Source organism: Rhinopithecus roxellana, chromosome 5, assembly GCF_007565055.1.
Source record: "Rhinopithecus roxellana isolate Shanxi Qingling chromosome 5, ASM756505v1, whole genome shotgun sequence".
NCBI classification, from domain to species: domain Eukaryota; kingdom Metazoa; phylum Chordata; class Mammalia; order Primates; family Cercopithecidae; genus Rhinopithecus; species Rhinopithecus roxellana.
Genome location: NC_044553.1, coordinates 83,493,133 through 83,506,161, shown reverse-complemented (window position 1 = coordinate 83,506,161; position 13,029 = coordinate 83,493,133).

Below are 13,029 nucleotides of genomic sequence, written 5' to 3'. Positions count from 1 at the left end.
CTGGAGCAATACATTTCTGTTGTTTATAAGCCACCCAGTCTATGGTACTCTGTTGTAACAGCACGAACAAACTAAGAGTGATAGAGAGTTTCAAGAATTCCAAGCAGGGGCTGTGCAGGGCAAAAAAAAAAAAAAAAAAAAAAAAAAGAATTCCATGCAGGAAGGCCAGGCATGGCAGCTCACACTTATAATCCTAGTGCTTTGGGAAGCAGAGGCAGGGCAGGATGTGGGGGGAATTGCTTGAGGCCGGGAGCTTCAGACCAATTTGGGCAACATAGGGAGACCCTGTTTCTACCAAATAAAAAATTAAATATTAGCCAGGCATGGTGGTGCACAGCTTTAGTCCTAGCTACTTGGGAGACTGAGGTGTGAGGATCACTTGAGCCCAGGAGTTCGAGGCTACAGTGATGTGATTGTGCCAGTGCCCTCCATCCTGGGTAACAGAACAGGATCCAATCTCTAAATAAAGAAAAGAAGAAGAAAAAGAAAAGAGGAAGAATGGCAAGAAAGTGACATAATCAGATTTTCATTATGAAAAACGTCCCCTTCCATAGCACGGAAGAGGACAGACTATTAGAGGGTAGTAATGGATGTCTATTCTTTAACAGCCAAAACCGCCTGCCTCCTTTTTCTGAGAAAAGCTCTTTCTCTTGTAGGTTGAATAGAAGCTTCCATTTTATTATAGACTCTATTAGCTACCTATTGCTGTGTAACAAATTACCCCACAATTTAGTGGCTGGAAACAATTAACATTTATTATCTCACAGTTTCCATGGGTCAGGAATCCAGGAGTGGCTTAGCTGAGGGTTCTGACTCAGACTCTCATGAGGTTGCCATCAGTGTGTCAAGCCAAGGCTGCAATCATCTCAAGGCTCAAGCAGGGCTAGAGAATCTGCTTCCAAGCTCACTTCCACGGGCTGTCTCCACAGGGCTGTCTCGCAACGTGGCAGCTGGCTACACGTCCTGGAGCCAACAGTCCCAGCGAGACTGAGAGAGCGCACGGAAGATGGAAGCCACAGTTCTTCTGTAACTTCATACTGGTAGTGAGATCTCATTACTTCTGCTGTGTCCTATTTTTAGGAGAGTCATTCGTAAGTTCGGCCTTCCCCTAAGAGTAGGGTTTCCACGAGGGCTTGACTACCAGGAGGCGGGAATCGCTGGGGGCCATCTCAGAGGCTGCCCACCACACAGATCCCACCTTGTACTCAGGGCAGGTGACTCAACCTGGGCCAGTCCAGTCAGAACATTTCTTGGGATTTTTGAACTCGACTAGAAAGAAGGAATCTTTTTAAACTGGTAAAACTCAAAGACATTGGGCATCCCCGTGGGAAAGAAGCTGGCCTCTGGGGAGAATGACACTAACACTTAAAGGGAAGCAGGGGCCGGAAATAGCAGCCATTCCTGCCGCCCACCAGCTTCTGGTTCCATTTGATCCTGAGACTCACCTGTGCTCTGGCCATTCCTGTAATTTATTTACACAACTCAATAAATTATACCCCTCACTCTTGTTGCCTAAGCTAAGTCAAGATGGGTTTCTGTCATTCATAATGAGAGTGATGACTGACTAACTGATTGAGACTCACCCTGAGGTAGGAAGATCAATTAGGAAACTATTGCAGATGATAACTGATGAGGGCCTGACGAAGGCACTGGGGTTGTGATTAGGGCCCAAACAGGAGAACACATAGGAATGGAAGGAGGCATCATGGGAGACTGTCTTATTCCATTATATCCCCAGATGTCAACATTGTGCCTGGCACATAGTAAATGCTCAGTAAATATTTGTGGAAATGAATAATTAAATAAATGAACAAAGGCAGAGAGACAAAGATAAAAGCAAGACTTGCTGACCAATTGGATGTGGAAAGTGAGGAAGAAAGAAATGAAAGCTTGTACCCAGATCTCAGCCTTGAAAGGCTGGCTGGCTAGCAACTCCATCGAGGCAGGAAGAGCCGCTTTGAGTGGAGTCCACGAGGAGGGGTGCTGAGCTCCACTGTGAACCACTGTCATGTGTTTTTAAGGTGAGTGGCTGGTCTGAGGGAATGGAGTGGTTAACCTTTCTTCATGAGGAACATCCATGTTGTTGGCCTCCCCCAGCTCTGTCCATGTTACCTACAGAGTGACGCAACCATGTGCACTCAAAACGAGAGAAAGACCTACTTTTGCAAATAGGCAATGATCATAACCACCTCAGGGACTAGCGGCTCCTGATTAGGAACGGTCTAAAGTTAGCATGACAAAATCAGCTGTCAACTGTCAGCTTAATGAGTCTCCCGACTCCCTGAAGGAGCTCTCTAAGTTCCCCCCAGGACAGCTTACTTCCCGACCAGACCGCGGAAGATTGTAGAGATGAGTGGAGAGGCCTGAAATTGGGAATTCAGAAAACACATTTGCTCTTCTCCTTTGGGGATGCCCACACTGAGTGAGGCTGGGCACATCTGGCAGCTTTTTATAAACTGGCATTGGAAAGCTGTCAGAGGTGGGAAATGCCCCCTTTTCTATTGGCACTCTTGTGCCCAATTGGAAGCAGTCTAGGGACGTGGTTAAGCAAGCGTTGTTAAGTTTCACCAGAATTTAGTTTGAAGTGCTGACTCTGTTTACATCCCTGGGTGAGCTCATTAGCATGTGTCAGAAATGCAGCTTCAGTGGCTGCAAACATTCCCCACTGCTCCCAGGCTTACAGAATGCCACCCTGACACAGTAGAGCCACTTCAGCTTCCTTGAAAGCCCCCCGTGCCAAGCAACCAGAAAAGTCGTCCTCAACAAAGGCTTCTTTTGTGGCCCAAACATATCCTGCTTTGAGAATGCCTCATTCCCTCTTCTGCTCAGGCTGAGGGGAGAGGGTGGGGCAGCATATCCAGGTGGAGTGGAGCAGTGAATGTGCTCTGTGAACAGTAAAGCCCTACGGAGGAGTAAGGATCATGGATGCATTGCCAGTCTCAGAAGTGTTCCTACTGGCTTTAGCACTATAGCTATGCAGTAGCCAAAACAGGATATAACTTTGTTACCGAATCTTTTTTTTTTTTTAACTTTTCATTATCGAAAGTTTCAAGCATATGAAAAAGAAGAGGTGAAAACCCACCACTCAGGTTATCAACTGATGGCTAATCTTGTTTCATCTACGCCCTTCCACTGGATTATCTGAAGCACATCTCATAGATGTCATTGTATGTGTAAATATTTCAGTATACACTCTAAAAGAGAACTTGAAAAAATAACCACAATGGCATTATCAAATCTAAAAATAACAGTAATTCCTTAATACTGCTGGAATCTTATACTGATGGCCAAAGGAGCCTCCTGGTGCTATCTTCTTCTTTGCCCTCCATCTCCAACAGAAACAGTGCGCCAAGTGCAAATCAATGCAAAAGGCTAAGGATCAAGGCAAGATCCCACCTAAGCCAGGGTCATTACTGCTTTCTGAGCAGCTTTAGCAATTTAAAAATATTTCTTGAAATAGCTTAATAGATACAATATTAAAAACCTAACAAACAGTCCTTATGTTTTTATCAGATCTTTTGGCCCTTACCAAAGGGCCAAGGACAGCCTATTAGAGAATCAAAGTGCTGCAAGGACGGCCTATTAGAGAATCAAGAAGTGCGGAAGGTGAACAAGATTCCTTGCCTGAGAAGCTGGTGACCGGACTGCCCTGGGGTCCTTGGCCTCCACTAAGATACAAGGGTAACTTCACGGTAACATGAATGTTTTTAGACTTCTTTGTATTGTATTGATAGCAATTTTTTTCCCCCCGAGATGGAGTCTTACTCTGTCGCCAGGCTGGAGTACAGTGGTGCAATCTCAGCTCACTGCAACCTCCAACTCCCTGGTTCAAGCGATTCGCCTGCCTCAGCCTCCTGAGTAGCTGGGATTACAGGCATGCACCACCACACCCGGCTAATTTCTGTATTTTTTAAAGTAGAGACCGGGTTTCACCATGTTGGTGAGGGTGGTCTTGGTCTCCTGACCTCGTGATCTGCCCGCCTCAGCCTCCCAAACTGCTGGGATTACAGGCGTGAACCACCATGCCTGGCCTAACAGCAATATTAAATATTGATGGGGAATACATTTGATTAAGTATAACGTACATATAGAAGGTGTGCAAAACTCTAAGAGTTTATTTTATAATAATAGTTATCATTGGCCGGACGCGGTGGCTCATGCCTGTAATTCCAGAACTTTGGGAGGACGAGGTGGGTGGATCATGAGGTCAGGAGTTCGAGACCAGCCTGTCCAAAACATGGTGAAACCCTGTCTCTACTAAAAATACAAAAATTAACTGGGCATGGTGGCGTGAGCTTGTAATCCCAGCTACTTGGGAGGCTGAGGCAGAAGAATTGCTTGAAGCTGGGAGGCAGAGGTTGCAGGGAGCCGAGATCGCACCACTGCACTCCAGCCTGGGTGACAGAGCAAGACTCTGTCTCAAATAGTAATAATAATAATAAATAATAATAATAGTTATCATTCACCTGACTCTATACTTACCCAAGGACTAAGTTAAACAGTGAAAATGAGGTGGAAACAGCATAACAGTTACTAGGACAGCCAGTCACATAAATGTGGAATTACCTTTATGGATGAGCAGGATAAGTAGGGCATCCCTGTGCAGGAGTGGCCTGCAGCGAGGAGTTAGAGCCCAAGTAGGAAGAGGAGCTTGTCTAGGCAGAGGGTGGCTGGGGGTTGGGGTGGCTATCAAAGCTGGCAATGGGCAGGGGGAGGTGAGGCAGTTGTCCTTGTTGGGAAGCCTGAGTGATCCTCCAATCCACAGGCTCTCAGGGCAACATGCTCTCTGTTGGCTGCAAACACTGACTCGCTGATAGGGGGTCTGTTGACACAGAATCTTATACAAACTGTGGAATCCCAATATCTATAATGGTCTGTTGCAGGAATACTGGGTAATATTTAGAGATGCTCACCATTCACATATAGGTCACAAAGCTCAAATACATAATTGTCTTAGTAGTGATCATTAGCTTTTTTTTTTTTTTTTTTTTTTTGAGATGGAGTCTCGCTCTGTCATCCAGGTTGGAGTGCAGTGGCACGATCTCAGCTCACTGCAACAGCAACAACTCTGCCTCAGCCTCCCGAGTAGCTGGGATTACAGGCGCGTGCCACCATGCCTGGGATCATTAGCCTTTTATAAGAAGGAAAGAAGTAATTTCTCAATCCATGTACCTGAAAAGATTCAGAGGGCATGGCTTAGAGAAGCAAGGGTATCAAGGATACGTTGACGTATCAAGCAGGACTTTGGTCTCTAATCAACTTCATTCAAATGAGCATTTGTCCTCAACAGTCTTTCAGTACCAGAACCTTCAAATCTTGTCCTAATACTCTGCAAGAAACATGAGATTTTCTTCTCTGTCATTATACCTGCAACGTCCCGCTGGGATTTGCAAAATAATTGGGATGAGCACTGTGGCAATCCTTCCTGAAGTTGCATTGTAGGTGGAAGTTGGTGACCATGCTTCTAACAGGTCTCTGAGCTCACTGACAGTGTCAAGCACAAAGTGATCTCCAGAACGGCCAGGGCCATCGCAGGGCAAGGACCCAGAAATGTTGGATACTCTTCAAACTACTCACCATGGAACAGACACTAAAAGACTCAACCATACTCTTTTTCTCGAAGGCTAGAGAGGCAATATAGTTGGCCAAGCCCAAGTGTCCTGTAACAGAGTAGGTATTCCACAACACATGCTTGTAGGTAAAGGTGGGAGTTAGTATTACCATGACAACTCCTCCAACCCTGGGCTTCCAAGAAAGAAACCCTGATCTATCCCATTTCTCTTAAATTACAGTCCACACACTTTAACTTCAGACATCTACTGACAAGAACGCAGGGCCTGTCTCAGTGAAGTGATGTCATCAGTTCTCATTAGCCTCTTCATACTCTCTTGAAAAGCATAAAGAAAATTACCTCTGGCACAGAAGAGACTTTTAAACCAACCTTTTCACAATGTCTCAAATTGAACATCCACTTAAGTGTATAATTACGAAAAAGAAAGGGTATGCTAGATATGTTCACATAGGATCTCTAAATGTAGCTGAAGGGGTTACTATTATCTTCAAAGGCAAAACATCTTTCTTAGGCTTAAGAGACAAACTATGTAGTGGAGTAGACAGGAAAGCAAATCACTAAGAGATTATCTCCCTCTAAGACTTCTTTCTCTTTATTTTCTTTTTTCTTTTCTTTTTTTCTTTATCTTCCTTTTCTTTTCTTTCTCTCCTTTCTCTTTCTCTTTCCTCTCCTTCCTTCTTTTCTTTTTTTCTTTTTCTCTTTCCTTCTTTTCTTTCTCTCTCCTTCCTTCCTTCCTTCCTTCCTTCCTTCCTTCCTTCCTTCCTTCCTTCCTTCTCCCTCCCTCCCTCCCTCCCTCCCTCCCTCCCTCCTTCCTCCTTCCTCCTCCTTCCTTCCTTCCTTCCTTCCTTCCTTCCTTCCTTCCTTCCTTCCTTCCTTCCTTCCCTCCTTCCTTCCTTCCTTCCCTCCTTCCTCCCTCCCTCCCTCTCTTCCCTCCCTCCTCTCTCTCTCTCTCTCTCTTTCTCTTTCTTTTTTGACACAGAGTCTCAATCTGTTGTCCAGGCTGCAGTGCAGTGGCACAGTCTTGGCTTGGCTCACTGCAGCTGTGACCTCCTGGGCTTAAGCAATCCTCCCACCTCAGCCTCCTACATAGTTGGGACTACAGGTATATGCCACCACACCCAGCTAATTTTTGCATTTTCTTGTAGAGATGGGGTGTTGCCACGTTGCCCAGGCTGGTCTCAGATTCCTGAGCTCAAGTGATCTGCTCACCTCGGCCTCCCAAAGTGCTGGGATTACAGGTGTGAGCCACCATGCCTGGCCCTCCTCTAAGGTTTCTATCACTGAAATTCCCCTCAGACCATCACCTAGCTTCTTTCAACTTCTCCATCTTTCAAGTGTCCTCATGATTTCAGCCTCTCAGCCCCTCCTATCTCCTAGCCTATCATTCATTTGTCTTAATGTCTAGCCTAGTGTGAGTAGTCTTTCAATATTATGCTTGTTACTTACCTATGATTCCTTGTCCATTTAACAGTCCCCTAGCATTCCCTCCCATAAAAAATGTTGTATTGCTCCATGTACTCAAGTTTATGCTCTTCTCTATCCCTACTGCCTAAGATCATTCTTGTTCAACTTTGTAGCCATTTATGTGCCTTGCACTGTTTAGTCAGATTCTATCACTATTTACCATTCACCTACTATATACCAGGCATTTTCCTAAGCTACCTCATGAAAAGCAGTATCATGTAGGATGTCTTGCTAGTCAAAGTGTGGTTACCTGGAAGTTTGTTAAAACTGTATACTGAGTCCACCACAGACCAACCAAATAAAAATCTGCGAGATACTCAGGTGTGCAACATTTTGAACAGTACTGGTATACTGCACATTAGAATGTCCTGAAGTTTTTAATTCACGTATTTTGAAGTTCTGTCATTGAGTGATGTGTTAGTCTGTTTTCTGTTGCTATAACAGAATACTTACTGGGTAATTCTTACAAACAATAGAAACTTATTTGGCTTACAATTCTGGAGCCTGGAAGTCCAAGAGCATGGCACTGGCACCTTGCAGGGGCCTTCATGTCATCCCGTGGTGGAAGACAGAAAGCAAGAAAGAGTGAGAGCAAGAAAGAGAGCAAGGGGGACTGAACTCGCTTTTATGACAAGACCACTCATGATAACTCACTCCTGCGGAAATGACATTAATCTATTCACAAGGCTCATAACCTCATGACCCAGTCACCTCTTATTAGGCCTTACCTCCAACACTGTTGAATGTGGGATTAAGTTTCCAATACATCAACTTTGGGAGACACATTCAAACCATAGCAGGTGCATATATTTCTAGGACTGTTATGTCTCTTGATGAAGTTACACTTTTATCATTACAAAGCATCCCCCTTCATCTCTGGTATTATTCCTTGTTATAAAGTCTCCTTGCCTTATATTAAGTATGGCCACTCCTGCTTCTAATGCTTAGTGTTTGCATAACATATTTTCCCCATCCTTTTCACTTTTATCCTATCTGTCTTAACATGTAAAGTGGATTTCTTATAGACTACATATAGTGGTGCCTTGCTTCATGATCCAGTCTGACAATCCTAGTCTTTTCATTGATGTGTTTAGGCCATTTATATATAATGCAATTATTAATGACTGGGTCTGAATTTACCATATTGCTATTTGTTATCTATTTTCCCACCTGTTCTTTGTTCTGGGGTCCTGGCCCAGAGTAGATACTCCACAAGAAAAGCCTGTAGATGAAGGTGGGAGTTAGCATTACCATGGCAACTCCTCCAACCCCAGGTTTCCACATTATCCTGATATCCTACCTTCTTTTGGATTTTTTTTTTAAGTGATTTCTCTAGGGTTTACAAATAGAGATTTTTATGTTATTGTGAGACAAGTTCTCACTCTGTTGCCCATGCTGGAGTGCAATCATAGCTCACTGAAGCCGTGAACTTCTGGGCCTGAGTGGTCCTCCTGTCTCAGTCTTCTGAGTAGTTAGGACTAACAGGCACATGCCACCACATCTGGCTAATTTTTAAATTTTTATTTCGTAGACAGGGTCTTGCTATGTTGCTGAAGTGCAGTTTAGAATTCCTGGTATCAAGTGATCCTCCTGCCTTGGCCTCCCAAAGTGCTGAGATTATTGGCATTAGCCACCATGCTTGGTCCTCAAATAGACAACTTTTCAGTCTACCTTCAACGTTAAAAAACATTTCAACCATGTATTCCATTTCTCCCATTGTCCTTTACACTATTGTTGTCATACTTTTTACTTTTGAGATACTGTCTCACTCTGCTATCCAGGTTGGAGTACGGTGACATGATCACAGCTCACTGCAGCCTCCAACTCCTGGGCTCAAAGTGATTCTCCTGCCTTGGCCTCCCAAACTGCTGGGATTACAGGTGTGAGCCACCACACCTGGCCTAAGATCCATTTTTAAACTTTGCTATGGTAAGTCTATAGTAGCCTTAATTTAAGGGACCATTGGTCTTATTACAAAAGTATAACACTTTTGGAGGCTTCAGTGAATCCCTTGGTAACACAGAACTCTAGTGGTCAGATTATGTTCCCTCACCCTATATGAGCTCTGAGAATTGTTCTGACTCCCCATTCTATGCGCAGCCTCCTTTCCTCCAAGATAGTAACTCATTTTACCCATTTAATGAGTTAAGAACGTTTAACACAAACCCTTTCAACTTTCCATGTCACTTTTTCTTCTGAGGTTAATCATTCCATCAGTATCCTGTTTAGTAATACATTGCACCATTATGTTTCTTCAGGAACAGAGGCAGAAAGTTAACTCAAGGTAACCACTTAGGGGCCATGCTTCTCATAAGCAATCTGGTCTAGTAATACACTGCACCATTATGTAATACACTGACTGGCGGTCAACTTGGGTTAACATTGTAGCTCCGTTCCTGAGGAAACACAATGGTGCACTGTGTTACTAGACAAGACTGTTTATGAGAAACATGGCCCCTACGTGGTAAATTATACCTAGACTGGGAGAAACAATGAATGCCTGATGGGAAGACAGGGCCTTGTGTTTCTCTGAATACAATGACTCTTGTAAACGGGGCATGTTCCTTGCAGGGACCTAGAAACTATGTCCATGAAGCTATTACAAGAGTTAGTGGCTCCTGTTGTACATGAAGCTTCTAAGTTGGAGTAGCTCTTGCATTTACCTCCTTCTTATCTCCTTCTTCTGAGCTACTGTGCGTTTCCGTGTGTTTGGGGGATACTTGGATGGCTCTGTGAACTGCCATGAGGACTTCTCCCACGGAAGAGAAACCCTTGATGATACTGGGCTGGCAAGCTGTTTTCTGTGCTTTCTTTTGATGCTGGGCTGGCAAGCTGTTTTCTTTTTTTTTTTTTTTTTTTTTTTTTTTTTTTTTTTTTGAGACGGAGTCTTGCTCTGCCGCCCAGGCTGGAGTGCAGTGGCCGGCTCTCAGCTCACTGCAAGCTCCGCCTCCTGGGTTCATGCCATTCTCCTGTCTCAGCCTCCCGAGTAGCTGGGACTACAGGCGCCCGCCTCGTCGCCCGGCTAGTTTTTTGTATTTTTTAGTAGAGACGGGGTTTCACCATATTAGCCAGGATGGTCTCGATCTCCTGACCTCGTGATCCGCCCGTCTCGGCCTCCCAAAGTGCTGGGATTACAGGCTTGAGCCACCGCGCCCGGCCTAAGCTGTTTTCTTTTGATTAAATTGGTACCAAGTGTGACCTCTTCAGGTCTTGTGAATCCAAATACTTGACTGAGTCTAAAAAGGTCCCTTTGACAAGAATTAGAGGTCCATTATTTAGCATAGCTATTCATATTATCAGGCTCCCCTTCAAGGTCTTTGAGGTTAAAACCTTGTCTTTTTTCATCTAGCAAAATTTTGGTATTGCTTTGTGATCTGGGTGAATCACTTAGGCAATCTAAATCTTTTTTTTTTTTTTTTTTTTTTTACCATTAATATATAATTATTTCCTATCTCAAAGGGTTGCTGTGATGATAAAGATGTAGAAATATTTCCTAGGCAGTAAAATGCTAGGTCTAAGTGTCAATACTAGTATCATTATGCTAACATATAAATCAATATTTCTTCTAAAAGTATCCCTAGGTTGGGTACAGTGGTTTATGTCTGGAATCCCAACACTTTGGGAGGCCAAGGCCGGTGGATCACTTGAGTCCAGGATCTCAAGACCAGACTGGACAACATAAGGAGACCCCATCTCTACAAAAAATAATTTAAAGAATTAGCTGGCCATGGTGGTGTGCACCTGTAATCCCAGCTACACAGGAGGCTAAGGGAGGCTAAAGTGGATCACCCGAGCCTGGGAGATTGAGGCTGCAGTGAGGCGTGATCGCACCACTGCACTACAGCCTGGGTGACAGAGTAAGACTGTCTCAAAAAATAAAAAATAAATAATAATAAAATGAACATGAACATAAAGGTATCCCTACAAATATAGTAACATTAATCAATTTATGTATTAATCTTGATTTTCATTCCAACCTTCAAATGATTAAAACAATTTGATAAAGGAAGACCATCCTGATGTAAAGTTGACATCATACTAAGAAAACTACCCTGTCCTCTCTCCCCCAACCGAGCCTGGTCTGCTTTTAGGACAGTACAACATTATTTGCTCATCCCTTAAGTCATTCTCTTGCTGAAAGTAAAACAGTTTACTACTACTTCTATCCCAACAATGGGAGGTAAGACACATAACCTGTTTGAGCATTTAGTGAGTTGCTGGAAATATTTTAAGCCAGAGAACTGGAAGGGAAATGAGATCATTGAACTCTCCTTTTTATACTCCTGGGACCTCTTAAATAAAGCACTAAAGGACAGAAATGGCCATTATCAAGAAATATGTTAGAAATTCTCAGGTATAGGCCGGGCGCGGTGGCTCAGGCCTGTAATCCCCAGCACTTTGGGAGGCCGAGACGGGCAGATCACGAGGTCAGGAGATCGAGACCATCCTGGCTAACACAGTGAAACCCCGTCTCTACTAAAAATACAAAAAACTAGCCGGGCGAGGTGGCGGCGCCTGTAGTCCCAGCTACTCAGGAGGCTGAGGCAGGAGAATGGCGTGAACCCGGGAGGCGGAGCTTGCAGTGAGCTGAGATCCGGCCACTGCACTCCAGCCTGGGCGACAGAGTGAGACTCCGTCTCAAAAAAAAAAAAAAAAAAAAAAAAAAAAAAAAAAAAAAAAGAAATTCTCAGGTATATAAATTTAATTATAAATTTGGATTAGAGAATCAGAAATTTTATAATCTGGTAGGTTTCACCTTTATGTAGCAGTATAAAATATGACTTAATAAGCAGAAATCAAACCTGTTTTACTTGTGGTTGGGGAAAGGCCAATCAACACTCTAAATCTAACACAAGGGTAGTGGTTGTACCCAGGCCAAACCACAGAAACTTTCATTGCACATTTCACCTTCGCAAAAAGGCTACTTTAGGCTCTTTCTCTGTATATTATGGGACATAGACAAATGTATATTTCTCTGTATTTATTTCAGTTCTATTCTTCCTTAAGCTTTTAATGATTCCAAACACTGCTCCCCTTCTTTTAGTTCTCATCACCCAACCTCTAGGACCCAGATACTTTCTCACATTCCTTTCTCATTTTCCTCTAAGCCCAACACCAGAAATGGTACTACATCTGAGAATCAAGGGATCTCATTCCCTTCAGATCTGCTCTAGAGAATTAAAAAAAAAAATAAATAAAATAAAAATAAAAACAAATGAAGCCAAAGATCCTCTATTTGTTAAAGAAATCAACTATTTTAGCACAACAGGCCAAATGAAAAACAGGACAATCAGATTACTTTTGGAGCTATTTCTTTTTCTGTGAGATTATTTGTTTTGAGACAGAGTCTCTGTCACCCAGGCTGGAGTGCAGTGGTATGATCTCAGCTCACTCACTGCAACCTCTGCCTCCCTGGTTCAAGGGATTCTCCTGCTCAGCCTCCTAAGTAGCTGGGACAGTAGAAGCGTGTGCCATCATGCCCAACTAATTTTCGTATTTTTAGTGGAGACAGAGTTTCACCATGCTGGTCCGGCTTGTCTCAAACTCCTGACCTCAAGTGATCTGCCTACCTCAACCTCCCAAAGTGCTGGGATTATAGGCATGAGCCACTACGCCCAGCCTATTTTAGCTTTAAAATTTGGTTGGTTTCACAGTGAAACATTAACTACAACTATACTTAATTTTGTCAGGTACCCTAAAATTGTAATAATCTCTTGGTACAGTGGTAACATTTCATTAACCAGGTTATTCTATAGAAAAACTGAGCACATATGAGTATGTTCTAGGTAAAATTTTGTTTTGCATAAAACAACAACAAAATAGCTAAGGCCCTAATGTGCAAGTACAGGTGGGAACACGGGGATATTAGACCAAGCATGAGCCTTCCAAAAAACTTTCAGTCTTATGCTGTGTCAAGATATCACTGGCTGTTGGTAAAGTGATAATGGCAGAATCAGAGAGTGCTCATATACTTGCTGATTGAAAGTACAGGA